Genomic DNA, 14,705 nt, shown 5'->3' with positions numbered 1-14,705 from the left:
TGTCTGTCTCTTCGTCTGTTTTCGTCCTTGTGTCTTCTTTTACGCTTGTGTGTGTGTGTCTGTCTCTTCGTCTGTTTTCGTCCTTGTGTCTTCTTTTACGCTTGTGTGTGTGTGTGTGTGTCTGTCTCTTCGTCTGTTTTCGTCCTTGTGTCTTCTTTTACGCTTGTGTGTGTGTGTCTGTCTCTTCGTCTGTTTTCGTCCTTGTGTCTTCTTTTACGCTTGTGTGTGTGTGTGTGTGTGTCTGTCTCTTCGTCTGTTTTCGTCCTTGTGTCTTCTTTTACGCTTGTGTGTGTGTGTCTGTCTCTTCGTCTGTTTTCGTCCTTGTGTCTTCTTTTACGCTTGTGTGTGTGTGTGTGTGTGTGTGTCTCTTCGTCTGTTTTCGTCCTTGTGTCTTCTTTTACGCTTGTGTGTGTGTGTGTGTGTGTGTGTGTGTGTCTGTCTCTTCGTCTGTTTTCGTCCTTGTGTCTTCTTTTACGCTTGTGTGTGTGTGTGTGTCTGTCTCTTCGTCTGTTTTCGTCCTTGTGTCTTCTTTTACGCTTGTGTGTGTGTGTGTGTGTCTGTCTCTTCGTCTGTTTTCGTCCTTGTGTCTTCTTTTACGCTTGTGTGTGTGTGTGTGTGTCTGTCTCTTCGTCTGTTTTCGTCCTTGTGTCTTCTTTTACGCTTGTGTGTGTGTGTGTGTGTCTGTCTCTTCGTCTGTTTTCGTCCTTGTGTCTTCTTTTACGCTTGTGTGTGTGTGTGTGTGTCTGTCTCTTCGTCTGTTTTCGTCCTTGTGTCTTCTTTTACGCTTGTGTGTGTGTGTGTGTGTGTCTGTCTCTTCGTCTGTTTTCGTCCTTGTGTCTTCTTTTACGCTTGTGTGTGTGTGTGTGTGTGTCTGTCTCTTCGTCTGTTTTCGTCCTTGTGTCTTCTTTTACGCTTGTGTGTGTGTGTGTGTGTGTCTGTCTCTTCGTCTGTTTTCGTCCTTGTGTCTTCTTTTACGCTTGTGTGTGTGTGTGTGTGTGTCTGTCTCTTCGTCTGTTTTCGTCCTTGTGTCTTCTTTTACGCTTGTGTGTGTGTGTGTGTGTGTCTGTCTCTTCGTCTGTTTTCGTCCTTGTGTCTTCTTTTACGCTTGTGTGTGTGTGTGTGTGTGTCTGTCTCTTCGTCTGTTTTCGTCCTTGTGTCTTCTTTTACGCTTGTGTGTGTGTGTGTGTGTGTCTGTCTCTTCGTCTGTTTTCGTCCTTGTGTCTTCTTTTACGCTTGTGTGTGTGTGTGTGTGTGTCTGTCTCTTCGTCTGTTTTCGTCCTTGTGTCTTCTTTTACGCTTGTGTGTGTGTGTGTGTGTGTGTCTGTCTCTTCGTCTGTTTTCGTCCTTGTGTCTTCTTTTACGCTTGTGTGTGTGTGTGTGTGTGTGTCTGTCTCTTCGTCTGTTTTCGTCCTTGTGTCTTCTTTTACGCTTGTGTGTGTGTGTGTGTGTGTCTGTCTCTTCGTCTGTTTTCGTCCTTGTGTCTTCTTTTACGCTTGTGTGTGTGTGTGTGTGTGTGTCTGTCTCTTCGTCTGTTTTCGTCCTTGTGTCTTCTTTTACGCTTGTGTGTGTGTGTGTGTGTGTGTCTGTCTCTTCGTCTGTTTTCGTCCTTGTGTCTTCTTTTACGCTTGTGTGTGTGTGTGTGTGTGTGTCTGTCTCTTCGTCTGTTTTCGTCCTTGTGTCTTCTTTTACGCTTGGTGTGTGTGTGTGTCTGTCTCTTCGTCTGTTTTCGTCCTTGTGTCTTCTTTTACGCTTGTGTGTGTGTGTGTCTGTCTCTTCGTCTGTTTTCGTCCTTGTGTCTTCTTTTACGCTTGTGTGTGTGTGTGTCTGTCTCTTCGTCTGTTTTCGTCCTTGTGTCTTCTTTTACGCTTGTGTGTGTGTGTGTCTGTCTCTTCGTCTGTTTTCGTCCTTGTGTCTTCTTTTACGCTTGTGTGTGTGTGTGTGTCTGTCTCTTCGTCTGTTTTCGTCCTTGTGTCTTCTTTTACGCTTGTGTGTGTGTGTGTCTGTCTCTTCGTCTGTTTTCGTCCTTGTGTCTTCTTTTACGCTTGTGTGTGTGTGTGTCTGTCTCTTCGTCTGTTTTCGTCCTTGTGTCTTCTTTTACGCTTGTGTGTGTGTGTGTCTGTCTCTTCGTCTGTTTTCGTCCTTGTGTCTTCTTTTACGCTTGTGTGTGTGTGTGTGTCTGTCTCTTCGTCTGTTTTCGTCCTTGTGTCTTCTTTTACGCTTGTGTGTGTGTGTGTCTGTCTCTTCGTCTGTTTTCGTCCTTGTGTCTTCTTTTACGCTGTGTGTGTGTGTGTGTCTGTCTCTTCGTCTGTTTTCGTCCTTGTGTCTTCTTTTACGCTTGTGTGTGTGTGTGTGTCTGTCTCTTCGTCTGTTTTCGTCCTTGTGTCTTCTTTTACGCTTGTGTGTGTGTGTGTGTGTCTGTCTCTTCGTCTGTTTTCGTCCTTGTGTCTTCTTTTACGCTTGTGTGTGTGTGTGTGTGTCTGTCTCTTCGTCTGTTTTCGTCCTTGTGTCTTCTTTTACGCTTGTGTGTGTGTGTGTGTGTCTGTCTCTTCGTCTGTTTTCGTCCTTGTGTCTTCTTTTACGCTTGTGTGTGTGTGTGTGTGTCTGTCTCTTCGTCTGTTTTCGTCCTTGTGTCTTCTTTTACGCTTGTGTGTGTGTGTGTGTGTCTGTCTCTTCGTCTGTTTTCGTCCTTGTGTCTTCTTTTACGCTTGTGTGTGTGTGTGTGTGTCTGTCTCTTCGTCTGTTTTCGTCCTTGTGTCTTCTTTTACGCTTGTGTGTGTGTGTGTGTGTCTGTCTCTTCGTCTGTTTTCGTCCTTGTGTCTTCTTTTACGCTTGTGTGTGTGTGTGTGTGTCTGTCTCTTCGTCTGTTTTCGTCCTTGTGTCTTCTTTTACGCTTGTGTGTGTGTGTGTGTGTCTGTCTCTTCGTCTGTTTTCGTCCTTGTGTCTTCTTTTACGCTTGTGTGTGTGTGTGTGTGTCTGTCTCTTCGTCTGTTTTCGTCCTTGTGTCTTCTTTTACGCTTGTGTGTGTGTGTGTGTGTCTGTCTCTTCGTCTGTTTTCGTCCTTGTGTCTTCTTTTACGCTTGTGTGTGTGTGTGTGTGTCTGTCTCTTCGTCTGTTTTCGTCCTTGTGTCTTCTTTTACGCTTGTGTGTGTGTGTGTGTGTCTGTCTCTTCGTCTGTTTTCGTCCTTGTGTCTTCTTTTACGCTTGTGTGTGTGTGTGTGTGTCTGTCTCTTCGTCTGTTTTCGTCCTTGTGTCTTCTTTTACGCTTGTGTGTGTGTGTGTGTGTCTGTCTCTTCGTCTGTTTTCGTCCTTGTGTCTTCTTTTACGCTTGTGTGTGTGTGTGTGTGTCTGTCTCTTCGTCTGTTTTCGTCCTTGTGTCTTCTTTTACGCTTGTGTGTGTGTGTGTGTGTCTGTCTCTTCGTCTGTTTTCGTCCTTGTGTCTTCTTTTACGCTTGTGTGTGTGTGTGTCTGTCTCTTCGTCTGTTTTCGTCCTTGTGTCTTCTTTTACGCTTGTGTGTGTGTGTGTCTGTCTCTTCGTCTGTTTTCGTCCTTGTGTCTTCTTTTACGCTTGTGTGTGTGTGTGTCTGTCTCTTCGTCTGTTTTCGTCCTTGTGTCTTCTTTTACGCTTGTGTGTGTGTGTGTCTGTCTCTTCGTCTGTTTTCGTCCTTGTGTCTTCTTTTACGCTTGTGTGTGTGTGTGTCTGTCTCTTCGTCTGTTTTCGTCCTTGTGTCTTCTTTTACGCTTGTGTGTGTGTGTGTGTCTGTCTCTTCGTCTGTTTTCGTCCTTGTGTCTTCTTTTACGCTTGTGTGTGTGTGTGTGTCTGTCTCTTCGTCTGTTTTCGTCCTTGTGTCTTCTTTTACGCTTGTGTGTGTGTGTGTGTCTGTCTCTTCGTCTGTTTTCGTCCTTGTGTCTTCTTTTACGCTTGTGTGTGTGTGTGTGTCTGTCTCTTCGTCTGTTTTCGTCCTTGTGTCTTCTTTTACGCTTGTGTGTGTGTGTGTGTCTGTCTCTTCGTCTGTTTTCGTCCTTGTGTCTTCTTTTACGCTTGTGTGTGTGTGTGTGTCTGTCTCTTCGTCTGTTTTCGTCCTTGTGTCTTCTTTTACGCTTGTGTGTGTGTGTGTGTCTGTCTCTTCGTCTGTTTTCGTCCTTGTGTCTTCTTTTACGCTTGTGTGTGTGTGTGTGTCTGTCTCTTCGTCTGTTTTCGTCCTTGTGTCTTCTTTTACGCTTGTGTGTGTGTGTGTGTCTGTCTCTTCGTCTGTTTTCGTCCTTGTGTCTTCTTTTACGCTTGTGTGTGTGTGTGTGTCTGTCTCTTCGTCTGTTTTCGTCCTTGTGTCTTCTTTTACGCTTGTGTGTGTGTGTGTGTCTGTCTCTTCGTCTGTTTTCGTCCTTGTGTCTTCTTTTACGCTTGTGTGTGTGTGTGTGTCTGTCTCTTCGTCTGTTTTCGTCCTTGTGTCTTCTTTTACGCTTGTGTGTGTGTGTGTGTCTGTCTCTTCGTCTGTTTTCGTCCTTGTGTCTTCTTTTACGCTTGTGTGTGTGTGTGTGTCTGTCTCTTCGTCTGTTTTCGTCCTTGTGTCTTCTTTTACGCTTGTGTGTGTGTGTGTGTCTGTCTCTTCGTCTGTTTTCGTCCTTGTGTCTTCTTTTACGCTTGTGTGTGTGTGTGTGTCTGTCTCTTCGTCTGTTTTCGTCCTTGTGTCTTCTTTTACGCTGTGTGTGTGTGTGTGTCTGTCTCTTCGTCTGTTTTCGTCCTTGTGTCTTCTTTTACGCTTGTGTGTGTGTGTGTGTCTGTCTCTTCGTCTGTTTTCGTCCTTGTGTCTTCTTTTACGCTTGTGTGTGTGTGTGTGTCTGTCTCTTCGTCTGTTTTCGTCCTTGTGTCTTCTTTTACGCTTGTGTGTGTGTGTGTGTCTGTCTCTTCGTCTGTTTTCGTCCTTGTGTCTTCTTTTACGCTTGTGTGTGTGTGTGTGTCTGTCTCTTCGTCTGTTTTCGTCCTTGTGTCTTCTTTTACGCTTGTGTGTGTGTGTGTGTCTGTCTCTTCGTCTGTTTTCGTCCTTGTGTCTTCTTTTACGCTTGTGTGTGTGTGTGTGTCTGTCTCTTCGTCTGTTTTCGTCCTTGTGTCTTCTTTTACGCTTGTGTGTGTGTGTGTGTCTGTCTCTTCGTCTGTTTTCGTCCTTGTGTCTTCTTTTACGCTTGTGTGTGTGTGTGTGTCTGTCTCTTCGTCTGTTTTCGTCCTTGTGTCTTCTTTTACGCTTGTGTGTGTGTGTGTGTCTGTCTCTTCGTCTGTTTTCGTCCTTGTGTCTTCTTTTACGCTTGTGTGTGTGTGTGTGTCTGTCTCTTCGTCTGTTTTCGTCCTTGTGTCTTCTTTTACGCTTGTGTGTGTGTGTGTGTCTGTCTCTTCGTCTGTTTTCGTCCTTGTGTCTTCTTTTACGCTTGTGTGTGTGTGTGTGTCTGTCTCTTCGTCTGTTTTCGTCCTTGTGTCTTCTTTTACGCTTGTGTGTGTGTGTGTGTCTGTCTCTTCGTCTGTTTTCGTCCTTGTGTCTTCTTTTACGCTTGTGTGTGTGTGTGTGTCTGTCTCTTCGTCTGTTTTCGTCCTTGTGTCTTCTTTTACGCTTGTGTGTGTGTGTGTGTCTGTCTCTTCGTCTGTTTTCGTCCTTGTGTCTTCTTTTACGCTTGTGTGTGTGTGTGTGTCTGTCTCTTCGTCTGTTTTCGTCCTTGTGTCTTCTTTTACGCTTGTGTGTGTGTGTGTGTCTGTCTCTTCGTCTGTTTTCGTCCTTGTGTCTTCTTTTACGCTTGTGTGTGTGTGTGTGTCTGTCTCTTCGTCTGTTTTCGTCCTTGTGTCTTCTTTTACGCTTGTGTGTGTGTGTGTGTCTGTCTCTTCGTCTGTTTTCGTCCTTGTGTCTTCTTTTACGCTTGTGTGTGTGTGTGTGTCTGTCTCTTCGTCTGTTTTCGTCCTTGTGTCTTCTTTTACGCTTGTGTGTGTGTGTGTGTCTGTCTCTTCGTCTGTTTTCGTCCTTGTGTCTTCTTTTACGCTTGTGTGTGTGTGTGTCTGTCTCTTCGTCTGTTTTCGTCCTTGTGTCTTCTTTTACGCTTGTGTGTGTGTGTGTGTCTGTCTCTTCGTCTGTTTTCGTCCTTGTGTCTTCTTTTACGCTTGTGTGTGTGTGTGTGTCTGTCTCTTCGTCTGTTTTCGTCCTTGTGTCTTCTTTTACGCTTGTGTGTGTGTGTGTGTCTGTCTCTTCGTCTGTTTTCGTCCTTGTGTCTTCTTTTACGCTTGTGTGTGTGTGTGTGTCTGTCTCTTCGTCTGTTTTCGTCCTTGTGTCTTCTTTTACGCTTGTGTGTGTGTGTGTGTCTGTCTCTTCGTCTGTTTTCGTCCTTGTGTCTTCTTTTACGCTTGTGTGTGTGTGTGTGTCTGTCTCTTCGTCTGTTTTCGTCCTTGTGTCTTCTTTTACGCTTGTGTGTGTGTGTGTGTCTGTCTCTTCGTCTGTTTTCGTCCTTGTGTCTTCTTTTACGCTTGTGTGTGTGTGTGTGTCTGTCTCTTCGTCTGTTTTCGTCCTTGTGTCTTCTTTTACGCTTGTGTGTGTGTGTGTGTCTGTCTCTTCGTCTGTTTTCGTCCTTGTGTCTTCTTTTACGCTTGTGTGTGTGTGTGTGTCTGTCTCTTCGTCTGTTTTCGTCCTTGTGTCTTCTTTTACGCTTGTGTGTGTGTGTGTGTCTGTCTCTTCGTCTGTTTTCGTCCTTGTGTCTTCTTTTACGCTTGTGTGTGTGTGTGTGTCTGTCTCTTCGTCTGTTTTCGTCCTTGTGTCTTCTTTTACGCTTGTGTGTGTGTGTGTGTCTGTCTCTTCGTCTGTTTTCGTCCTTGTGTCTTCTTTTACGCTTGTGTGTGTGTGTGTGTCTGTCTCTTCGTCTGTTTTCGTCCTTGTGTCTTCTTTTACGCTTGTGTGTGTGTGTGTGTCTGTCTCTTCGTCTGTTTTCGTCCTTGTGTCTTCTTTTACGCTTGTGTGTGTGTGTGTGTCTGTCTCTTCGTCTGTTTTCGTCCTTGTGTCTTCTTTTACGCTTGTGTGTGTGTGTGTGTCTGTCTCTTCGTCTGTTTTCGTCCTTGTGTCTTCTTTTACGCTTGTGTGTGTGTGTGTGTCTGTCTCTTCGTCTGTTTTCGTCCTTGTGTCTTCTTTTACGCTTGTGTGTGTGTGTGTGTCTGTCTCTTCGTCTGTTTTCGTCCTTGTGTCTTCTTTTACGCTTGTGTGTGTGTGTGTGTCTGTCTCTTCGTCTGTTTTCGTCCTTGTGTCTTCTTTTACGCTTGTGTGTGTGTGTGTGTCTGTCTCTTCGTCTGTTTTCGTCCTTGTGTCTTCTTTTACGCTTGTGTGTGTGTGTGTGTCTGTCTCTTCGTCTGTTTTCGTCCTTGTGTCTTCTTTTACGCTTGTGTGTGTGTGTGTGTCTGTCTCTTCGTCTGTTTTCGTCCTTGTGTCTTCTTTTACGCTTGTGTGTGTGTGTGTGTCTGTCTCTTCGTCTGTTTTCGTCCTTGTGTCTTCTTTTACGCTTGTGTGTGTGTGTGTGTCTGTCTCTTCGTCTGTTTTCGTCCTTGTGTCTTCTTTTACGCTTGTGTGTGTGTGTGTGTCTGTCTCTTCGTCTGTTTTCGTCCTTGTGTCTTCTTTTACGCTTGTGTGTGTGTGTGTGTCTGTCTCTTCGTCTGTTTTCGTCCTTGTGTCTTCTTTTACGCTTGTGTGTGTGTGTGTGTCTGTCTCTTCGTCTGTTTTCGTCCTTGTGTCTTCTTTTACGCTTGTGTGTGTGTGTGTGTCTGTCTCTTCGTCTGTTTTCGTCCTTGTGTCTTCTTTTACGCTTGTGTGTGTGTGTGTGTCTGTCTCTTCGTCTGTTTTCGTCCTTGTGTCTTCTTTTACGCTTGTGTGTGTGTGTGTGTCTGTCTCTTCGTCTGTTTTCGTCCTTGTGTCTTCTTTTACGCTTGTGTGTGTGTGTGTGTCTGTCTCTTCGTCTGTTTTCGTCCTTGTGTCTTCTTTTACGCTTGTGTGTGTGTGTGTGTCTGTCTCTTCGTCTGTTTTCGTCCTTGTGTCTTCTTTTACGCTTGTGTGTGTGTGTGTGTCTGTCTCTTCGTCTGTTTTCGTCCTTGTGTCTTCTTTTACGCTTGTGTGTGTGTGTGTGTCTGTCTCTTCGTCTGTTTTCGTCCTTGTGTCTTCTTTTACGCTTGTGTGTGTGTGTGTGTCTGTCTCTTCGTCTGTTTTCGTCCTTGTGTCTTCTTTTACGCTTGTGTGTGTGTGTGTGTCTGTCTCTTCGTCTGTTTTCGTCCTTGTGTCTTCTTTTACGCTTGTGTGTGTGTGTGTGTCTGTCTCTTCGTCTGTTTTCGTCCTTGTGTCTTCTTTTACGCTTGTGTGTGTGTGTGTGTCTGTCTCTTCGTCTGTTTTCGTCCTTGTGTCTTCTTTTACGCTTGTGTGTGTGTGTGTGTCTGTCTCTTCGTCTGTTTTCGTCCTTGTGTCTTCTTTTACGCTTGTGTGTGTGTGTGTGTCTGTCTCTTCGTCTGTTTTCGTCCTTGTGTCTTCTTTTACGCTTGTGTGTGTGTGTGTGTCTGTCTCTTCGTCTGTTTTCGTCCTTGTGTCTTCTTTTACGCTTGTGTGTGTGTGTGTGTCTGTCTCTTCGTCTGTTTTCGTCCTTGTGTCTTCTTTTACGCTTGTGTGTGTGTGTGTGTCTGTCTCTTCGTCTGTTTTCGTCCTTGTGTCTTCTTTTACGCTTGTGTGTGTGTGTGTGTCTGTCTCTTCGTCTGTTTTCGTCCTTGTGTCTTCTTTTACGCTTGTGTGTGTGTGTGTGTCTGTCTCTTCGTCTGTTTTCGTCCTTGTGTCTTCTTTTACGCTTGTGTGTGTGTGTGTGTCTGTCTCTTCGTCTGTTTTCGTCCTTGTGTCTTCTTTTACGCTTGTGTGTGTGTGTGTGTCTGTCTCTTCGTCTGTTTTCGTCCTTGTGTCTTCTTTTACGCTTGTGTGTGTGTGTGTGTCTGTCTCTTCGTCTGTTTTCGTCCTTGTGTCTTCTTTTACGCTTGTGTGTGTGTGTGTGTCTGTCTCTTCGTCTGTTTTCGTCCTTGTGTCTTCTTTTACGCTTGTGTGTGTGTGTGTGTCTGTCTCTTCGTCTGTTTTCGTCCTTGTGTCTTCTTTTACGCTTGTGTGTGTGTGTGTGTCTGTCTCTTCGTCTGTTTTCGTCCTTGTGTCTTCTTTTACGCTTGTGTGTGTGTGTGTGTCTGTCTCTTCGTCTGTTTTCGTCCTTGTGTCTTCTTTTACGCTTGTGTGTGTGTGTGTGTCTGTCTCTTCGTCTGTTTTCGTCCTTGTGTCTTCTTTTACGCTTGTGTGTGTGTGTGTGTCTGTCTCTTCGTCTGTTTTCGTCCTTGTGTCTTCTTTTACGCTTGTGTGTGTGTGTGTGTCTGTCTCTTCGTCTGTTTTCGTCCTTGTGTCTTCTTTTACGCTTGTGTGTGTGTGTGTGTCTGTCTCTTCGTCTGTTTTCGTCCTTGTGTCTTCTTTTACGCTTGTGTGTGTGTGTGTGTCTGTCTCTTCGTCTGTTTTCGTCCTTGTGTCTTCTTTTACGCTTGTGTGTGTGTGTGTGTCTGTCTCTTCGTCTGTTTTCGTCCTTGTGTCTTCTTTTACGCTTGTGTGTGTGTGTGTGTCTGTCTCTTCGTCTGTTTTCGTCCTTGTGTCTTCTTTTACGCTTGTGTGTGTGTGTGTGTGTCTGTCTCTTCGTCTGTTTTCGTCCTTGTGTCTTCTTTTACGCTTGTGTGTGTGTGTGTGTCTGTCTCTTCGTCTGTTTTCGTCCTTGTGTCTTCTTTTACGCTTGTGTGTGTGTGTGTGTCTGTCTCTTCGTCTGTTTTCGTCCTTGTGTCTTCTTTTACGCTTGTGTGTGTGTGTGTGTCTGTCTCTTCGTCTGTTTTCGTCCTTGTGTCTTCTTTTACGCTTGTGTGTGTGTGTGTGTCTGTCTCTTCGTCTGTTTTCGTCCTTGTGTCTTCTTTTACGCTTGTGTGTGTGTGTGTGTCTGTCTCTTCGTCTGTTTTCGTCCTTGTGTCTTCTTTTACGCTTGTGTGTGTGTGTGTGTCTGTCTCTTCGTCTGTTTTCGTCCTTGTGTCTTCTTTTACGCTTGTGTGTGTGTGTGTGTCTGTCTCTTCGTCTGTTTTCGTCCTTGTGTCTTCTTTTACGCTTGTGTGTGTGTGTGTGTCTGTCTCTTCGTCTGTTTTCGTCCTTGTGTCTTCTTTTACGCTTGTGTGTGTGTGTGTGTCTGTCTCTTCGTCTGTTTTCGTCCTTGTGTCTTCTTTTACGCTTGTGTGTGTGTGTGTGTCTGTCTCTTCGTCTGTTTTCGTCCTTGTGTCTTCTTTTACGCTTGTGTGTGTGTGTGTGTCTGTCTCTTCGTCTGTTTTCGTCCTTGTGTCTTCTTTTACGCTGTGTGTGTGTGTGTGTCTGTCTCTTCGTCTGTTTTCGTCCTTGTGTCTTCTTTTACGCTTGTGTGTGTGTGTGTGTCTGTCTCTTCGTCTGTTTTCGTCCTTGTGTCTTCTTTTACGCTTGTGTGTGTGTGTGTGTCTGTCTCTTCGTCTGTTTTCGTCCTTGTGTCTTCTTTTACGCTTGTGTGTGTGTGTGTGTCTGTCTCTTCGTCTGTTTTCGTCCTTGTGTCTTCTTTTACGCTTGTGTGTGTGTGTGTGTCTGTCTCTTCGTCTGTTTTCGTCCTTGTGTCTTCTTTTACGCTTGTGTGTGTGTGTGTGTCTGTCTCTTCGTCTGTTTTCGTCCTTGTGTCTTCTTTTACGCTTGTGTGTGTGTGTGTGTCTGTCTCTTCGTCTGTTTTCGTCCTTGTGTCTTCTTTTACGCTTGTGTGTGTGTGTGTGTCTGTCTCTTCGTCTGTTTTCGTCCTTGTGTCTTCTTTTACGCTTGTGTGTGTGTGTGTGTCTGTCTCTTCGTCTGTTTTCGTCCTTGTGTCTTCTTTACGCTTGTGTGTGTGTGTGTGTCTGTCTCTTCGTCTGTTTTCGTCCTTGTGTCTTCTTTTACGCTTGTGTGTGTGTGTGTGTCTGTCTCTTCGTCTGTTTTCGTCCTTGTGTCTTCTTTTACGCTTGTGTGTGTGTGTGTGTCTGTCTCTTCGTCTGTTTTCGTCCTTGTGTCTTCTTTTACGCTTGTGTGTGTGTGTGTGTCTGTCTCTTCGTCTGTTTTCGTCCTTGTGTCTTCTTTTACGCTTGTGTGTGTGTGTGTGTCTGTCTCTTCGTCTGTTTTCGTCCTTGTGTCTTCTTTTACGCTTGTGTGTGTTGTGTGTGTCTGTCTCTTCGTCTGTTTTCGTCCTTGTGTCTTCTTTTACGCTTGTGTGTGTGTGTGTGTCTGTCTCTTCGTCTGTTTTCGTCCTTGTGTCTTCTTTTACGCTTGTGTGTGTGTGTGTGTCTGTCTCTTCGTCTGTTTTCGTCCTTGTGTCTTCTTTTACGCTTGTGTGTGTGTGTGTGTCTGTCTCTTCGTCTGTTTTCGTCCTTGTGTCTTCTTTTACGCTTGTGTGTGTGTGTGTGTCTGTCTCTTCGTCTGTTTTCGTCCTTGTGTCTTCTTTTACGCTTGTGTTGTGTGTGTGTGTCTGTCTCTTCGTCTGTTTTCGTCCTTGTGTCTTCTTTTACGCTTGTGTGTGTGTGTGTGTCTGTCTCTTCGTCTGTTTTCGTCCTTGTGTCTTCTTTTACGCTTGTGTGTGTGTGTGTGTCTGTCTCTTCGTCTGTTTTCGTCCTTGTGTCTTCTTTTACGCTTGTGTGTGTGTGTGTGTCTGTCTCTTCGTCTGTTTTCGTCCTTGTGTCTTCTTTACGCTTGTGTGTGTGTTGTGTGTCTGTCTCTTCGTCTGTTTTCGTCCTTGTGTCTTCTTTTACGCTTGTGTGTGTGTGTGTGTCTGTCTCTTCGTCTGTTTTCGTCCTTGTGTCTTCTTTTACGCTTGTGTGTGTGTGTGTGTCTGTCTCTTCGTCTGTTTTCGTCCTTGTGTCTTCTTTTACGCTTGTGTGTGTGTGTGTGTCTGTCTCTTCGTCTGTTTTCGTCCTTGTGTCTTCTTTTACGCTTGTGTGTGTGTGTGTGTCTGTCTCTTCGTCTGTTTTCGTCCTTGTGTCTTCTTTTACGCTTGTGTGTGTGTGTGTGTCTGTCTCTTCGTCTGTTTTCGTCCTTGTGTCTTCTTTTACGCTTGTGTGTGTGTGTGTGTCTGTCTCTTCGTCTGTTTTCGTCCTTGTGTCTTCTTTTACGCTTGTGTGTGTGTGTGTGTCTGTCTCTTCGTCTGTTTTCGTCCTTGTGTCTTCTTTTACGCTTGTGTGTGTGTGTGTGTCTGTCTCTTCGTCTGTTTTCGTCCTTGTGTCTTCTTTTACGCTTGTGTGTGTGTGTGTGTCTGTCTCTTCGTCTGTTTTCGTCCTTGTGTCTTCTTTTACGCTTGTGTGTGTGTGTGTGTCTGTCTCTTCGTCTGTTTTCGTCCTTGTGTCTTCTTTTACGCTTGTGTGTGTGTGTGTGTCTGTCTCTTCGTCTGTTTTCGTCCTTGTGTCTTCTTTTACGCTTGTGTGTGTGTGTGTGTCTGTCTCTTCGTCTGTTTTCGTCCTTGTGTCTTCTTTTTACGCTTGTGTGTGTGTGTGTGTCTGTCTCTTCGTCTGTTTTCGTCCTTGTGTCTTCTTTTACGCTTGTGTGTGTGTGTGTGTCTGTCTCTTCGTCTGTTTTCGTCCTTGTGTCTTCTTTTACGCTTGTGTGTGTGTGTGTGTCTGTCTCTTCGTCTGTTTTCGTCCTTGTGTCTTCTTTTACGCTTGTTGTGTGTGTGTGTGTGTCTGTCTCTTCGTCTGTTTTCGTCCTTGTGTCTTCTTTTACGCTTGTGTGTGTGTGTGTGTCTGTCTCTTCGTCTGTTTTCGTCCTTGTGTCTTCTTTTACGCTTGTGTGTGTGTGTGTCCTGTCTCTTCGTCTGTTTTCGTCCTTGTGTCTTCTTTTACGCTTGTGTGTGTGTGTGTGTCTGTCTCTTCGTCTGTTTTCGTCCTTGTGTCTTCTTTTACGCTTGTGTGTGTGTGTGTGTCTGTCTCTTCGTCTGTTTTCGTCCTTGTGTCTTCTTTTACGCTTGTGTGTGTGTGTGTGTCTGTCTCTTCGTCTGTTTTCGTCCTTGTGTCTTCTTTTACGCTTGTGTGTGTGTGTGTGTCTGTCTCTTCGTCTGTTTTCGTCCTTGTGTCTTCTTTTACGCTTGTGTGTGTGTGTGTGTCTGTCTCTTCGTCTGTTTTCGTCCTTGTGTCTTCTTTTACGCTTGTGTGTGTGTGTGTGTCTGTCTCTTCGTCTGTTTTCGTCCTTGTGTCTTCTTTTACGCTTGTGTGTGTGTGTGTGTCTGTCTCTTCGTCTGTTTCGTCCTTGTGTCTTCTTTTACGCTTGTGTGTGTGTGTGTGTCTGTCTCTTCGTCTGTTTTCGTCCTTGTGTCTTCTTTTACGCTTGTGTGTGTGTGTGTGTCTGTCTCTTCGTCTGTTTCGTCCTTGTGTCTTCTTTTACGCTTGTGTGTGTGTGTGTGTGTCTGTCTCTTCGTCTGTTTTCGTCCTTGTGTCTTCTTTTACGCTTGTGTGTGTGTGTGTGTCTGTCTCTTCGTCTGTTTTCGTCCTTGTGTCTTCTTTTACGCTTGTGTGTGTGTGTGTGTCTGTCTCTTCGTCTGTTTTCGTCCTTGTGTCTTCTTTTACGCTTGTGTGTGTTGTGTGTGTCTGTCTCTTCGTCTGTTTTCGTCCTTGTGTCTTCTTTTACGCTTGTGTGTGTGTGTGTGTGTCTGTCTCTTCGTCTGTTTTCGTCCTTGTGTCTTCTTTTACGCTTGTGTGTGTGTGTGTGTCTGTCTCTTTCGTCTGTTTTCGTCCTTGTGTCTTCTTTTACGCTTGTGTGTGTGTGTGTGTCTGTCTCTTCGTCTGTTTTCGTCCTTGTGTCTTCTTTTACGCTTGTGTGTGTGTGTGTGTCTGTCTCTTCGTCTGTTTTCGTCCTTGTGTCTTCTTTTACGCTTGTGTGTGTGTGTGTGTCTGTCTCTTCGTCTGTTTTCGTCCTTGTGTCTTCTTTTACGCTTGTGTGTGTGTGTGTGTGTCTGTCTCTTCGTCTGTTTTCGTCCTTGTGTCTTCTTTTACGCTTGTGTGTGTGTGTGTGTCTGTCTCTTCGTCTGTTTTCGTCCTTGTGTCTTCTTTTACGCTTGTGTGTGTGTGTGTGTCTGTCTCTTCGTCTGTTTTCGTCCTTGTGTCTTCTTTTACGCTTGTGTGTGTGTGTGTGTCTGTCTCTTCGTCTGTTTCGTCCTTGTGTCTTCTTTTACGCTTGTGTGTGTGTGTGTGTCTGTCTCTTCGTCTGTTTTCGTCCTTGTGTCTTCTTTTACGCTTGTGTGTGTGTGTGTCTGTCTCTTCGTCTGTTTTCGTCCTTGTGTCTTCTTTTACGCTTGTGTGTGTGTGTGTCTGTCTCTTCGTCTGTTTTCGTCCTTGTGTCTTCTTTTACGCTTGTGTGTGTGTGTGTCTGTCTCTTCGTCTGTTTTCGTCCTTGTGTCTTCTTTTACGCTGTGTGTGTGGTGTGTGTGTCTGTCTCTTCGTCTGTTTTCGTCCTTGTGTCTTCTTTTACGCTTGTGTGTGTGTGTCTGTCTCTTCGTCTGTTTTCGTCCTTGTGTCTTCTTTTACGCTTGTGTGTGTGTGTGTTGTGTGTGTGTGTCTGTCTCTTCGTCTGTTTTCGTCCTTGTGTCTTCTTTTACGCTTGTGTGTGTGTGTGTGTGTGTGTCTGTCTCTTCGT

This window comes from Chaetodon trifascialis, chromosome 24 (genome assembly GCF_039877785.1).
Source record: "Chaetodon trifascialis isolate fChaTrf1 chromosome 24, fChaTrf1.hap1, whole genome shotgun sequence".
Taxonomy (NCBI): Eukaryota; Metazoa; Chordata; class Actinopteri; order Chaetodontiformes; family Chaetodontidae; genus Chaetodon; species Chaetodon trifascialis.
This window is presented reverse-complemented; position numbering follows the sequence as displayed.